This window comes from Globicephala melas, chromosome 12 (assembly GCF_963455315.2).
Source record: "Globicephala melas chromosome 12, mGloMel1.2, whole genome shotgun sequence".
NCBI classification, from domain to species: domain Eukaryota; kingdom Metazoa; phylum Chordata; class Mammalia; order Artiodactyla; family Delphinidae; genus Globicephala; species Globicephala melas.
This window is the reverse complement of record NC_083325.1, coordinates 32,523,098-32,540,130: the sequence shown is the minus strand read 5'-3', so window position 1 is coordinate 32,540,130 and position 17,033 is coordinate 32,523,098. Positions and strand designations below refer to the sequence as shown.

Genomic DNA, 17,033 nt, shown 5'->3' with positions numbered 1-17,033 from the left:
TTTTCAACACAGGAAAAAGTGGAGTCACTTTGAAAAGGAGAAGTGATATCTCCTATTTGAGGTGAGTAAAGGTGCAGCTCAGGTAAGCCTGGACTATGTTCCCAGGGTATATGAAAGGGATCGGCCAAGCCTTTGAGAACTAGAACTGAGGGAGGAGTCAGGAATCCTAAACTATCAACTAGATGTCAACCTATCTCTTTTCCCTAACCATTTCGCTGGCATTGGACAGTCTTACCTTTTCACACCTAGCGTGAAAACAAAGTATGTCAAATACTTGTTCGATTCCCACCCTATGTCGCTCTAGGATGTGACTGGATTGACTCTTGTTGTGGAAAGAATTCTTGGCTTCCCGTCTGCATCTGGGATTGGGTTTCCCCTACACCAAACCAGAAGAGCAGCAGGTGGAAACATCAAATGCTCTTTATCTACCTGCATACTGAAAGCAGGAATTCCCAGGTCTTCATGAACTCCCTCTTACTGAAGAATTGCATCCACTGGGCATTCTGCAAAATTCAGTGGTAACTTCCCAAGTTACTTCAGGACACCAGCCAGCTGCCACCTTCTCTAAAGATGTTAACTTCTCTCAGACTAAGTATCACCACCCAAGAACCCTTACTGCCATACAAAAATTCTTCTAATATATACCTTTTATATGTATTTTAGTGGGAGGAGGTAGCTCCAATGCAAGGGGATAACCACAAAGATTTTTTTCAGGTCATCCTCAATCTGTCCTTTCCTTCCCGTTGGGTGATCAGAAAGCGTTTAAGTACCCTAAACAAACTTGCCACATTAGACCCACATAAACTTGGATCTAACTCAGTGGTCCTCAGCTGGGGCCAACTCTGGCCCCCAGGGACTTTTGGCCATGTCTAAAAATATTTGGGGTTGTCATAACTCAGGTCAGGGATGCTCCTGACATCTAGTGGATAGAAACTAGGGACGCTGCTAAACGTCCTACAATGCACAAGACAGCTCCCGCAACAAAGTTATCCAGCTCTAAATGTCAGTGGTGCCAAGTTGGAGAAACCCAGATAAGTGACTGTCTAGAGGGAACAGCCAACCTGACTCAGTTCCTAAATAATGAACAGGATCTCTGGTTAAATTTCCAGCCTAATAGCACTCAAGAAAGTCCCTAGAACAGTGTAGTTTCTTCACATCCACATGAGAAGAGTGAGAATTTAAAGCCATGGTGTCATCCTTGGATGATGGGTACCTTAGGTTAGGTCCTCCCAGAAGGAACAAGTACAAGTGGTTCATTTGGGAAGTGATACCTGGAAACCTCAGTAGGGGAGTGGAGATGTAATACCAGGAAAGGAAGGAAGCCATTAGAAAGTGTGTTTTCAAGCAAGTTGCTACTGTGGGCAACTTCATCTTAATTCCAACAGGGAATGCCGGGAGAGACTGCAGAACATTCATTATTTTCAGTTATCCCAACCAAGAGGCAAGGAGGCTGAGATATTTACTCACGCATCCTGTCAGTCACTGGTCGAGGGATCCCAAGGGTTACTCATTCCCCAGCACTTCCAACCATCCCAAACACAGGTAGAGTGGGCCCTCAGGCAAAGTCCACAGGCAAGAACTTTCTGGTGTTGGTAGTGATACATGAAACTGACAAGTGTATGAAACTGACAAGTCTGAGTGGTTGTGGATGGGGCCACCAACAGCATCTGCTACAATGAGATTGCTGAACGCATTCATTTTTTACATTGTATTTCTCTCATGTTGAATATTTACAATAAATTTATTAAATTAGTAACAAGAATAAAACACATATAACTAAAAATACCAGAGGGAAATGCAAAGAGCATTTAAAAGATGGGATAAAATGTAGCTCTTACAAGCAACTAAACTGTCCAATTCAAAACTAAGAACAAGGCAATTCAGAACCATATTGTACCCAACATGAAAGAGGTGACCCACCTTGTGGTGTTGGTAGCACGGTCATTTTAGATCTGTCATCTCATGTGCCACTAAGCTCCGAATCAGAGGGCCTTCTCAGTCATATTCCTAGTGCCTGCAGCAAGCTCCTGGAGGTGACAGAAGGAGGAAGCCAAGGCAGAGGTCCTGGTTTCCTAAACTTCACGCCTGGCTTTGGATCGCCTGTCTACAAAATTTGAAAATCCAGACTTATAAAAAGGACCTAAGTTTAAATTTAAAAAAAACTATCAGCGAAGTAACTCTAGCAGAAACAAGAATGTTATGGGGAAATTAACTGATTTCAGTCAACACTGGAATGTTAAAACCACCCAGTCCATTTAGTGAGAACTCGCTTTCCAAAATCTGGTGTTTGTGGATTCATACACAACATAACTAAGAAGTCTAGACCTCATCAACCATCAAATATTCTGTTACCTTTTTTTCACATTACTTTTTAATGCCAATAGTCTGAACCTCCACTCAAGTGATACATATAAAAGAAACTGAACTTGTTTCAACTGCATTAACATAAGGTGAATTAATTTAAATTATAATACTCCTCAGAAAAATGCAATATCAGTCTAGGATTAATTTTAGCATCTTTCCTACCAGAAGAAGGTGCTCAATTATTCTAAACTTAAGAATAATTTAAAGTAAATTTAAAGAAACTTTTCATATTTCAAGAGTATCTCAGAAAATAATAATTATTTATTGATGTATATATTTGTTTTTCGCTACTTAGCTCCAATTTAAAAAGTTAATCATGAACATTTGGGAAGGAGAAAGGGCAGAGATTTTTGTTATTCCAGATAAGGATGATAGCATTGAAACCCAAAACAATAAACACACACAAACATTTGTCTTTTTAAATTAATAAACATATTTCAGACAGTTTCATTCAGCACAGAAAAAATCATTTTAACGAGAAACACACATCCTTTTGAAATATTAACTATTCAAAAATTAATGTAAATTTAAAAAGGGGATTCTTTAAAAATAGAAAATGAACAGATTATTCCTACAGTATCAATATGAGAACTTAAAATATTGGATATGTCATTGTAGAGGAAAAGGCCAGTCCAACAAAAATACACCTCATAGGACAGCTCTTTGGGAGGGCATTCTACCTGTTTGTGCTTATTCTCTACATGAGGTATGTAGGTCACCCCATCCAAGAATCTGTGGATAAACATCACCTGGAAAAGTCCTTTGAGCTAAAACTTAAGGCAAAATAACTTGCTGAGAGTGGCTAATTCACATTCTAGAATGAGAATGATCAACATTTTCCTATGGCTGACCTGTGGCGAAATGTACACAGTGAACATGGAGTTCTGACATCCCCTTCCTCCACCCTGTCGTCAAGACCACACATCTTCAGCTTGACCCTTTCTGGACCTTTCATCTCCCTACATGTGTTTCATGATCATGAAACTTTCGTCTTACATCATCATGCACTGAAATTCCAATTTTTATTGTTCAGGGTATCTTACAAATGGATGATCATTTCAAAAATTCTTTTGACTTTTCACTCAAGCTGGTGCAGTGATTCACCACTCTGCTTCATAAAGAAAGCAATGATAAAGTATAAAGACAAAAAGACAAAAATCCAAACTTGGGCTCAAACACCAGATAAAAATCTCTGTAGGTCAGAAAAGGATATAAATGCTAAGCAGTGAATGGGGCTGTAGCTGCAGACTCACTGGGGCTGTGTCAAAAGTATGCAGCAGACAACTTGAAAAGTCTCCCACTGACCACAGATGATAAATGAAACCTTGAAAAGAATGATATCTACCAAAAATTGAAACACAGTGAAAGTGGGAAATCCGGAGTTGACTAACAATACTTTTTTAAAAAATTAGTCGCCTTTTAAGAGTGCCAGAGACTCAAATCATTATTCTGAAGACTGGCAAACAAAGGAAAAGAATCAAGTATTTATTCCCCCTTTCCTATATGAACTATACCTCTGGGTAACAATGGATGGAAAGGGAAAATTCTTCTTTAGGAGAAGAATTCCAAAATAAACAAGAAATGATGGAATTGGAATATCACCATTTTGCAACCCCTAATGAAATAATGGACATGGGCAGATACCACCAATGGCTGCTAAAACCAGTAGGTGAAAAGCTGATCAATCTTAATGTCATGAAAAACAGAAACAGATGTTATGTGCCTTCTCTTAAGTGCCATGGGAAGTATACACCACCACCTCCGAAGTATTCTTGGAAAAAGAAAAAAAAAAGCCAGAACTCATCAAGCCTCATCTATAGGTCTATTATCATTTTATGGGTAATGGAGAAGGTGGACGTACATATTGAACCATATCACGGAGGAAAAGAGAAACTACGTTAACCTTCTTAATAAATAATTGTAAGAAAACAAGAGGTGAGAGTTGGAAACGTTCTACATATTTATTTTTTTTAAGTAGTGTCATTTTTTTAGATCTGATAACTGCATTGTACTAATGCTTTAAAAAGATTCACACTGAAGTATTTACTGATAAAATGATATAATGTCTAATTTTACTCCAGAATAATCCATTGCAGGAGGGAGGAGGGAGATTCGAGGAAATGCAACTGACCATGTGATGAGAATCATGGAAGTTACACCACTAGTTAATATTACAGAAAGAGAGAGAGGTGGAGGGAGGGAAGGGGTGAGGGTACTAGGGCACTGAGTGGAATTCCATTGAATCTGTACACCTTTAGTAGCCAAGGTGTGGCTCAAAGACCAGCAGCATCAATGTCACCTGCCAGCTTGCTAAAAATGGGGAATCTCAGGCCATGCACAAGATCTCCTGAATCAGAAACCACATGAACAAGATCCCTTCGTAAAATCTGTGTACACAGTAAAGTTTGAGAAGTACTTTTGCAGATCACTTGGAAGAAAATGATTATCCTCCAATCCATGCTATACTACTCCATTTATTTAGGTCTACCCTAATGGCTCTCAATAATTTTTTATAGTTTTCTGTAGAGTCTGTATTAGTCAGACTGGGCTGCCATAACAAAATACCACAAGCTGGGTGGCTTAACAACAGAAATTTACTTTCTCACAGTTCTGGAGGCTCAAAGTCCAAGATTAAGGTGTCAGCTGATTCAGTTCCAGGTGAGGGTCACTTCCTGGGTTGCAGATGGCCACTCTGTCTTCACATGGTCTTTCCTCTGAGAATGAGCAGAGAGCAAGAGAGCCCTCTTGAGTCTCTTCGTATAAGGACACTAATCCTACCAGATCAGGGCCCCACTCTTGACTTTATTTAACCTTAGTTACTTCCTTAGAGGCCCCATCTCCAAATACAGCCACACTGGGGGTTAAGGTTTCCACATATGAATTTTTGGGGTACACAAACATTCAATCCATTAACAGAGGCCTTGGGCCAAACTTTTTGCATTTATTCCTGGATAATTAGTATTCTCAACTGATTTACGAATTATAATAATTTATTTGTAGATTCTTCTAAATTTTCTATGTACATAATCCTATCTTCAAATAAAGGCCGTTTTTGTTTGTTTGTTTGTTTGTTTTGCGTTACACGGGCCTCTCACTGTTGTGGCCTCTCCCATTGCGGAGCACAGGCTCCAGACGTGCGGCCACAGCTCACGGGCCCAGCAGCTCCACGGCACGTGGGATCCTCTGGGACCGGGGCATGAACCCGTGTCCCCTGCATCGGCAGGCAGACTCTCAACCACTGCGCCACCAGGGAAGCCCCAGGCTGTTCTCTTTTTAAGGCTTTTACAAAGTTGTTATTATTCCCTACCTGTCTCTAGATCAATGCTTCTCAACCTTGGATAGTCATTACATATCTTGAGGAGCTTCAGACAATACCAATGCCTGGACACCATGCCCAGAAAGTCTGATTCGTTCTTCCTAAACCTGAGGTTTGGTTTTTTTTTTTTTTTAAAGAACTGTGATATTTTTTTAAAAAAAATTTTTATTTTATTTATTTATTTATTAATGGCTGTGTTGGGTCTTCGTTTCCGTGCGAGGGCTTTCTCTAGTTGTGGCAAGCGGGGCCATTCTTCATCGCGGTGCGCAGGCCTCTCACTATCGCGGCCTCTCTTCTTGCGGAGCACAGGCTCCAGACGCGCAGGCTCAGTAATTGTGGCTCACGGGCCCAGTTGCTCTGCGGCATGTGGGATCTTCCCAGACCAGGGCTCGAACCCGTGTCCCCTGCATTGGCAGGCGGATTCTCAACCACTGCGCCACCAGGGAAGCCCTGAGGATTTTTTTTTTAAACTCCAAAAGTGATGTGGAGCCAGAACTCAGAGCCACTGGTCTAGACACTGCTCTGGAGTCAAGAGGAACAATTCCCACTCATAACAAACACAGGGGAATCTATTTCTTGTGGTGTGGTCTTCTCTCTCCAAATAAATTAGAGAAGGGTTGACACTTTCTCATATAATATAATACCTTGTCCTTTGCTAGAAATTGTTCACTGCCTGACTCCTTCAAGGGTCAGCCCATGATTTCAAACAACGTAGCAAAACCTTAGCTATCCAAACAGAGTACATAAGACTCTAGGCAAAGAACCATACATGTGGAGGTCTGAGAACACTAACTTCCCAACAGGACCTCTTCAAATATTAATTTAGAAACCTTATTTGGAACAAAGAAAATAAAGGACAAACTAGAAGAGAAACTTTCCATTAAATTTGTCCAGTTTTGAGGTAAGTCATCTTAATTTTAGTACTATCAACATAACATTTTAAGTAGCATTTTCTTACAAAGCCCCTACTCCCTTTCATTTGCATTTGTATAGTTGATGGTGAAAAATGGGCATGGTTGTACCCACTTTATAGCTGAAGAAACACAGGCATAATTTCAGTGACTTATTTCAAAGTCAGCAATCATTGACAGAATCAAGAAAATCAAAGCTGGGCTTCCCTGGTGGCACAGTGGTTAAGAATCCACCTGCCAATGCAGGGGACACGGGTTCGAACCCTAGTCCGGGAAGATCCCACATGCCGCGGAGCAACTAAGGCCATGCGCCACAACTACTGAGCCTGCACTCTAGAGCCCGCAAGTCACAACTACTGAGCCCACACACCACAACTACTGAAGCTCACGTGCCTAGAGCCCGTGCTCTGCAACGAGAAGCCACCACAATGAGAAGCCTGCACACTGCAACGAAGAGTAGTCCCCGCTCGCCACAACTAGAGAAAGCCCACACACAGCAATGAAGACACAACGCAGCCATAAATAAATTTAAAAAAAAAAGAAAATCAAAGCTGTGTTGTAATGTTCCTTCTGATGTTCTACAATTTATACTAAAAAATACTCTATTAAGATATTTTCCTCAAGATATATTTTAAGAAGCAGTATTTAAGCCTGGATCTTCAAATTCCATTAAATTTAAAATAGCCACAGGACTTCCCTGGTGGCACAATGGTTAAGAATCCGCCTGTCAATGCAGGGAACGTGGGTTCGAGCCCTGGTCCTGGAAGATCCCACATGCCGTGGAGCAACTAAGCCCGTGTGCCACAACTACTGAGCCTGCACTCTAGAGCCCACGAGCCACAACTAATGAGCCTGAGAGCCACAACTACTGAAGCCTGTGCGCCTGGAGCCCATGCTCCCCAACAAGAGAAGCCACTGCAATGAGAAGCCCGTGCACCACAATGAAGAGTAGCCCCCGCTCACCACAACTACAGAAAGCCCACTCACAGCAACGAAGATCCAATGCGGCCAAAAATAATTAATTAAAAAATAAAATAAAATAGCAACAAAAATAAGTCGAGCAAAATAAATCCTGAAATTTGAAAGCTAGTCTCTATGGTCTGTAAAGACAGCTACAAATTATATTTAGTTTCAGCCTTTAGTTTTACCATCGTTTACTTTCAAAACGAACTTTGTTTCATTTATTTATAATTTCCCTTTATCTTGATAGCAAATACAAATAAATCAAAACCACATGGCCAAATGATAGACACAGGGGAGATGTATAGGTGACTATTACTGAAGAAGTGTGTAGAACTTTCTTTTTTTAAATTATTTTTATTTATTTATTTATTTATTTTTGGCTGCGTTGGGTCTTCGTTGCTGCGCACGGGTTTTCTCTAGTTGCAGCGAGCGGGGGCTACTCTTTGTTGCGGTGCGCGGGCTTCTTATTGCGGTGGATTCTCCTGTTGCAGAGCACGGGCTCTAGGCACGCGGGCTTCAGTAGTTGTGGCTCACAGGCTCTAGAGCACAGGCTCAGTAGTTGTGGCACACAGGCTTAGTTGCTCCACAGCATGTGGGATCTTCCTGGACCAGGGACCGAACCTGCGTCCCCTGCATTGGCAGGTGGGCTCTTATCCACTGTGTCACCAGGGCAGCCCCAGAACTTTCTTTCCTAGAAATTTTCCAAGAGGATTTACAACCCTCAGCCCCCAGATACTCCGGACTAATAGCAACTGAGACTCTTTCAGTGTAGTGACTCTATGTAGTTTCTAAAGGTACTAAATACATCTCACATAAATCTGTCTTGCATTGAGACAATACACATGCTTCACTTCTGCCCCTTCACCCCCCTCCAAAAAAAAAAAATTGCTCCAAAAGGAGGGAATGGTGAAAATAAGAATTATTTCTCTCTCCTTGTTCTTGGTTTACAGCAGACACTGATGGCCACAGTCCAAACCCAGGAAGGTTATCAGATATAGTTTCAGGTTGGGGTTTCAGGTCTCAGTACCCATAAATACTGCTGGGACTTCTTGAGTACTGTTCAAGGAAATTAGACATTGAGACTCTGATGGCCATATACTTCATTATTGGGGGAAAACTATCCCACTTTCCAAAAGTTCATTTCCACTTAGAGTTACGTAACATAAGGTCAACCTGATCCATATCATACGTACCTCAAAAGGCAATGATAATGTGCCAGTAAGAAATAAAATCAAGAAGGGTTCAGGTTCCAGGCACAACTGGAAGGTCCCAAACTCAACAGGGGAAGAAACACATGCTCTGTTCTTCCATGATCCTCTGACAACAAGCCCCAGGATGATACCCTGGCTTCACTCAATACTCAGTTTTCTGGACAAATGCAACCTTTCCATTCTGCACTTAATATTTTATGTAACTCATTGAAGCTTTCAGATAGACTAAATATATTTTGTCTAAAAATTAAAAGATTCTTTTAAAGGAGTACGTTGACAAATGTTTGGGAGAAAGGGACAGCTGTATTTTCACCTAAGCAGATTTCATATATCTGTACAAAATCATAAAATAAAATAAAAAACAAGTGTTTGTTACTTTGTCACTGCCTCAATTCCATTTCACATTTTCAGTTGGAGCTATATATCATTTGTAAGGTATGCTCAGTTCGGAACTAAAGCCATTGTAACTTTATAGAAATGGGATGAAATCTTCAAAGACACTCATTACTTTAAATCTGCTTGGTAAGCAATTTTTTAAAAGAAAAAGGAAAACAAATTCTTGTATATGAATGAGATCTCCAAACTCAATGGTTTTTCTCCAAGAATGATCTTTAAAACAGGGTATCAAGAAAATGACCCCTTTCCACGGTTCCTTGACATTCAAAATCTCTGTTCACAAGTTTCCTGCTAAACAAGTTTTTCTTAATATCTAGTTTGGCTCTTATTTTCACTTTTAAAAAAAGTAATGGCATGGGAATTTTGAAAGATATTTTGTGACTAAAAGAAACTGGAATAGAACTTTACAATATGGCTTTGGTAACAATAAAGCATACATTTAATCTTTTATGTTACTACCATAACATACATCCAGTGATGAGATGTGTTGGCGTCTCACCTGCTTTAGTTACATATCAAGTTTTAATCACTTTATTTTCTCATCACCCACGAAATCCAAATAGCTTTCTCTTCATTTTTGCGAATGCAAAAGCAAAACGAACTCTTCTATGTTCTTTTGCTGCCACCCAGTGGCTCTGATCAGCAAGTGCCAGGATGACAAATCTAACTGAAGAGACAGAAACACACCTTCAAGAAAACCCAAAGCATGAAAATCCAAATTATGAAAAGGGATAAATGTCGAAGCAGGCAGTTACATGAAAAAGGGTTCCTTTATGTTGCATAAAGATTGAGGGAAAACCTCCCCTAGATTGTAATTTCAAGCAAAAATGGGAGCACAGCACTTCACTCTTCCTAGACTCAGGCTGGTTGGGCGTCAGCGCGTAGTAGGCGTTTAAACACCTGTTTAGCCTAATCCATTTCATTAAAATGCTTATTATAATCAAGTGGAAAAATAAAAAACAACGAAAAAGCTGTATTTGCATTTGAATATAAATGTATAATAGGCTCAAATAAAGTATTTTAAACGTTAGTCAATTATCGTTCAGTGAGAGGACTTCCTTCTCTCCTTTTCTTTGGCCTCGCCCCGCACCATGAGGGATCTTAGTTCCCCGACAAAGGATCTAACCTGCGCCCCCTGCAGTGGAAGCGCGGAGCCTTAACCACTGGACCGCCAGGGAAGCCCCAAATACTTTTAAGACGGTCTGAGCAGGAGAACAAATTGACAAAACCGGTCAAAAATTCAGGATGATTTTCCCGTCGCGGACACAAGCGATAGAGCACGGGGTCAGAGATATGATATTGCTCCAAATCATGCTCCAAAGTTGGTGTGCAAATTTAACCCCGAGACTACATAAACCAAAACTGAAACCAGCTTTCCAGTGTTTGAAAATTCAGTGTAGGTTTAGCCAATCAGCAAACAGCATCCATGACCCGGGTCCTCTCCTCCTGCGAAGCCCCTCTGTGTGCAGTTTCTGGGCGGGTTATAAAGTTCAGGGCAGAGACAGTGAGAGAGGTGCAGTCTCCAGAGTGGACTCACATCCTAGCCTCACTAATTATGTGCTCTTGGACATAAATACCCACTTCAATTGGCTTGTATAGATCACAGATGAGATAACACAGGTCTGCCCCAACCATGGCCAGGACCTGGTGTTAGCTGCCACAAATGCCCACACATGGACCAGGCACGACCTTAATATACATATGCACAGAAAAATTATTATTCAGAGAGGAAGGGATGATTGGAGAATTTTATTCATTTGTAAATCATTTTTTAAATTTATAACCTATGCTTTAACTACAGGTACTAGTACAAAAACAGTAAACAATGAGCCTGGAATCCAGCAGTGAAAATGGCAATCCAGTAGGAACTTTAAGATATCACTTATTCCACTTTATCTTGATAAATGGCAAAAATATTTAAAACAATTGGAAAGGACAAAGCCCTAGTAAATTCAGTTGTGCTTCCCAACTCACATATTAACAAGCATTTCTTATTTCTCTCTAACAAAAAATATGTATTTGGGGAAGAGGATTCCTATGCTTTGCCTCATAGAAATTTGAATATATTGAAAATACCTTCCAATGAGTCAGGAAATTCAAAAAATTTTAGGACACATTTTAAAGGAAAGCCCAAGTCTTATTCAGAATGAAATGTTCTAGTTGCCAGCTTCTCAGGATGCAGCCCCTAGCTCCATTTCTATTTTATCATCAAGAAATGTAAGATTTTCTACCTCTCCTTTGATCACTTAAATAATTTTTTTGCTTTGAACCCCTACAAAAACATATAGCAGAATCCACAAATAAAAGCTTTAAAAATAAATTCCACCACCACCAAATGCTGGCAAGACGTGGAAAAACAGGGACCCTTATTCATTGCTGGTGAGGATACAAAATGGTACAGCCACTTTGGAAAAGCTTGGCAGTTTCTTACAAAACTGAACGTACTTTTACCATATGATCCTGCAATCACACACCTTGGCATTTACCTACAGGCATTGAAAACGTATGTTCACACAAAAACAGGCACGTGGATGGTTACAGCAATTTTATTCGTCACTGCCAAAACTTGGAAGCAACCAAGATGCCCTTCAGTAGGTGACTGGATAAATAAACTGTGGGACATCTAGGCAACAGAATATCATTCAGCACTAAAAAGAAATGAGCTATCAATCCATGAAAAGACATGGAGAAATTTAAATGCAAATTACTAAGTGAAGGACGCCAATCTGAAAAGACTACATACATGATTCCAATTGTATGACATTCCGGAAAAAGCAAAACTATTAAGACAGTAAAAAGATCAGGGGTTGTGAGGAGGAGGGGATGAATGGGTGGAACACAGAGGATTTTCAGGGCAGTGAAACTACTCTGTACAAGACTATCATGAGGGAGACATGTCATTATATATTTGTCCAAACCCAAAGAATGTACAACACCCCGAAGGAACTCCAATGTAAAGCATGGACCCTGGACAATAATGATGTATTTATGTAGGTTCATCCGGGTATGTAACAAATGTACAACTCCGGTGGTGGACGTCTGGTGGTGGAGGCAAGAGGGGGTATGTGGGACCTCTCTGTGTTTTCCGCTGTGAACCTAAAACTACTCTAAACATAAAAGTTTATTAATTAATCTATTAAAAACTACATATAAGAGGGAAGGGGAGTACAGGCACCAAGGACATCTCATACAATTATAGCTTAAAATGATTAATTCAAATATTTCTGTAAATTTCAAGGCAACACATAAGAACTAAGCTTAACAAGTCAGAGTCTAAGAAGATACGTATTAAGCTGTACCTGGTACCTCCCTTAAAGGATTAAAACACACATTGACACTATTCCCAACAGCTGCTTTTAACATTTTTCAATGTTATATATTTAAATTATTGTAAGTTACTTTAAATGCCTAGCTAAGTAAGAGAATGAAATTTAATTACAGATATTTCCAATGTTATGTATCTAGGTATAATATAGCTAAGTATATGTAATGTAGCTCAAATAACAACTTATGCTAAAATAAAAATTTAAGTAGTCGATAATTAAGGAAACACTATTAGGTTGGTCTTTATTACTGTCTTCTACAAATTTAAAAAGTGATAGATAAAATCTAGCAATTGTAATTCCTTAAGGCTTAGTTTAAATTGTTTAGAAGAAATCCTAAAAAAGATTTTATATTTTGCTACACTTCTGACGTATATAACTTCTGATACTGAACAATTAATTTCCACTACAATACAGTTAGATTGCAGTGAGAAAACAGATCCTGAAAAATATATAAGCATGTTTCCTATGAACTAACCTCGCTTTATGAAAATTAGGTGCAGTAAGATCCCTCTTCCGATTCGGCATTATTAAGACAATCAAGCAAAGATCCCACTATCACTTACACATAACCCTATTTTTGTGGTATCTCACCTTACCTTAAACAACATTTACAAGTTTCAAAAGAGTATAGAAGGCAGGTTAGAAAAAGAGCCACTTTCAACTAAGAATTCTCATTTTTCTGGCTATATCTGAATGTAATTTGTCTAACATTAAAATTAAAAATAAACTGGGCCCACATATAGGAAACTATTAAATGCCTACATTTTTATATACACATGGTGTTTTTTTTAAGACAATGAAATATCTGCTATTGCACGTAAGCATTCTCACATTATTTCCTTGTCACGGAAGGATTTTACTTCTTGCCTAACATCTCACAAACTGAATAACTAGCATTCACTAGGTTATCCGATTCTCGTGCTGCTTCTTTGAGCAAATGTTGATCAGTACAACTTCTTTTTCTCATTTCTTTTTACCGAAGAAACCATGCACACAACACAACAGAAAACAAAAAACCTTTGCTCCCACTTTACTTCTGCTCATGTGAGGGATTATCACTTTTAAATAACTGGTCTTTAATTCTGGTGATTACCTTCATAACACACACCTACACTGCTATTTCGTTGGCCCTCGTCTATTGACTCCCCAGCCTAAAAATGAGGATTTAATTTATACCACTCCCGGCACCTTACTCCCTTACTCCTTCCAGTTTTTGACAGAAGAATGAAATCACTTTGTTGTACACCAGAAATGAAATCACTTTGACTGAATCACGTTGCTGTACACCAGAAACTAACACAACATTGTAAATCAATGATACTTCAATTTAAAAAAAGAAAGAAAAAATATAGCTATTACCTTTACAACTTACTTAAAATCACATTCACCCAACAGTGTCGTGCAGCATCCAGGTTTCCTGCCATGAGCATGCCCTCTTCCCTCCTCCCCATTTCTACCTCACTTCTGTCTACCATACCTTCACTTTTACATTATCAAAGTTGATTTCCTTCACATTCTTGTCTTCTGTTTAATCTACTGGTTGATTGTAAAAGCTGAAAACCAGTAAGCAACATTTACAATTTCTTTTAATTAAACTGGTCCCTAATCATTAAGATTAAAAACCCACTTCTGAGTTCTCTAATACCTAACTTTAAAGGGAAAAAAAACTGAATGGTACACTAGAGTTAAGAATTTCGGGGGGGAAAAGTTTTAGGGCTTTAAAAAAAAATCTCTATACAGATGAATTCAATAAGCAATTTTTTAAGTGGTTTGTGCTCTTGGATGAGCACAAATTACATACAATTTGTGTAAGATGTTTTATGTATTTATTTTCATTATTTGAACCTGACTGCTGTGTTATATTAGGAAGAGACCACATGGCACATGATAATAGGCTTAGTGAAAATCTCTCCCCCATGGAAACCTGACAGGGTTTTCTTTCCTTCAGGGAAATGAGTTTCTTCAAACCAAGGTAAAGTTTAAAAGATGGTACACTCAATCAAAACTAACAAAGCCTGCTAGAGAGGTCTGAACACTTTGGCTTCAGAAAAAGTATAACAGACCCTTGACATTTCAAGGTCTAAATTTTGAGATCTTTGCTCCAATTCAAAAATAGTCCTAGATTAAGTCTACATAAGTTCCTGGTTTTCTTCAACATTACATTTTCATCTTGTGTCATGAAGTTTCTTTGCACATACTTTCACTCCAAGTTATAAATCTTTTTAATTCCTTCCATCTAAACGGCCATTGTATTAGTTTGCTAGGGCTGCCATAACAAAGTACCACAAACTGAGTGGCTTACAAGACAGAAATGTATTTGCCTCACAGTTGGGGAGGCCAGAAGTCCAACATTGCAGTGTTGGCAGGGTTGGTTCCCTCTGAGGGCTGTGAGAGAATCTGTTCCATGCCCCTCATTTAGCGTCTGGTGCTTTGCAGGCAACCTTTGGTATCCCTTGGCTTATAAAAGCAACGCCCTGATCTCTGCCTTCATCTTCATATGGTGTTTTCCCTGGGTGCAAGACTATGTCCAAATTTCCCCTTTTTATAAGGACACCATATTGGATTAGGGCTCACCCTGTGGTCTCCTCTTCACTAACTACAACCACAACAACCCTATTTCTAAATAGGGTAATATTATGAGGTATTAAGAGTTAGGACTTCAGGCTTCCCTGGTGGCGCAGTGGTTGAGAATCTGCCTGTTAATGCAGGGAACACGGGTTCGAGCCCTGGTCTGGGAGAATCCCACATGCCACGGAGCAACTAGGCCCGTGAGGTTTTTTTTGCCACACCGCACAGCATGGGGGATCTCAGTTCCCCGACCAGAGACTGAACCCAGGTCATGGCAGTGAAAGCTTGGAATCCTAACCGCTAGGCCACCAGGGAACTCACTCTATCCATTTTACCTGTTGATGGGCACTTATGTTGTTTCCATACCTTGACAATTGTAAATAATGAACATTGGAAAACTAAAAATGGAACTACTATATGATCCAGCAATTCCACTCCTGGGTATATATCCGAAAAAAACAAAAACACTAAAAAAGAAACTAGCACCCTAAATGTTTATACATACTTTTAATGCTTTTTTTTTTTTCTTTTTGCGGTATGCGGGCCTCTCACTGTTGTGGCCTCTCCCGTTGCGGAGCACAGGCTCTGGACGCGCAGGCTCAGCGGCCATGGCTCACGGGCCCAGCCACTCCGCGGCTTGTGGGATCTTCCCGGACCGGGGCATGAACCCATGTCCCCTGCATCGGCAGGCGGACTCTCAACCACTGCGCCACCAGGGAAGCCCAATGATTTCTTTCTTAAGGGAAAATAGTAAAGAAGGAAAGGATCAGAAATGGGATAGTAAATGATTTCAATTTAAATAAGTCAAGGAATGTATTATTAGAGAGAGCAAAGGTCACTAAATGAAACAATATCAGCCAGATACATTACAACATGGTCTACAGACCACTGCTCTAGCACTAAATCAGAAATGATTCCTTGTTATAATCATTCTTTTGTATTTTAATAATTAAACATCTTTGGACAAGGTCCAAGATGAATTATACACTATAGTAAATTACATATAACAAGCCTCTATCCTTTTTACAATAACATTTTTCAACATAGGCTCTCAATAGCTAATACTCACCTAATAAGAAACTGAAGGTATTCTTTTCTATTTCTCCTAATCATCTCATTCAAATCCTATCACCATGAATTTCCTGGGTACTTGGCTTTAAAATACTGTACTACTATAAACTTTAAATTCAAGCCCTGGAGAGGTCTACATTCATTTCAGCAGAAGCATCTTGAAATGTTGAATTATCTTCAATTTCCTTCAATCATTTATTGTAGCTGCCAAACTGAAACGGCACAACTTAAAGGCAACACTAAACTGAAAGGAAATAATAAAAGAGTCTCTTAAATGTTTTATTTATGAAAGCTTATCTTTCCTGCCATGAAATTTTGTGTACTATCTGAAATATATCACTTTACAAAACTGACATCTTGCATGCAGTTATTTTGCCATGATACACTTGCCAGACTTCAAGGTTTTGGGGAGGGGGGTCGGAGGGAAGGGACTGGCATGTTTTCTCAACCTTTTATAAACAGATAAGTAATAAAGAGCTAGGCTCGTTTTGGTTTTTGGCCTAAGATTGGGAGTAGGGCGTTACAGAATTAAAATTAAGTCTCAATTGCCAGTAGATATCACTATAGCTACCCCCTTTTCTGGACAGCTTTAACTAATCTTCCTGGCTATATTAAAATTATACCATAAAATAAACACTTTAAAAGGCACATCAGGTCAGAGGGTGGCTGCTCTCTGAAAGGAAAACAAATCTGCAAACCAAAATTATTCAAAGCATTTTCTTGAAATCCTGCGCACAAGCAATATAATAGCAAATTAATCAAGGAGAACAAATCTACAGAATAATGTAATAAAATCTGTATACTTTTCCCCCAACATAATTGTTAATGAAAACTATAAAATGCTAATATTTAAAATAAGCAAAATATGGTTTGTATTTCCAAAACTGATGAGTTTTAGACCAGGATA

At 39.3% G+C, this 17,033-nt stretch overlaps 1 long non-coding RNA gene across 2 annotated transcripts in view; it reads right to left on the bottom strand.

Annotated features, from left to right (window-relative positions):
- LOC115864046 (uncharacterized) overlaps positions 1 to 5,388 on the bottom strand; it is a 70,788-nt gene extending 65,400 nt beyond the window's left edge. For both annotated transcript variants that reach the window (XR_004043795.2, XR_009566196.1), the window contains exons 1-2: positions 4,963 to 5,388; positions 1,921 to 2,104 (exon numbers count right to left, since the gene is read on the bottom strand). This is a non-coding gene — a long non-coding RNA (uncharacterized lncRNA). The remainder of the gene's footprint in view (positions 1 to 1,920; positions 2,105 to 4,962) is intronic.
- Positions 5,389 to 17,033: the final 11,645 nt, after the last annotated feature.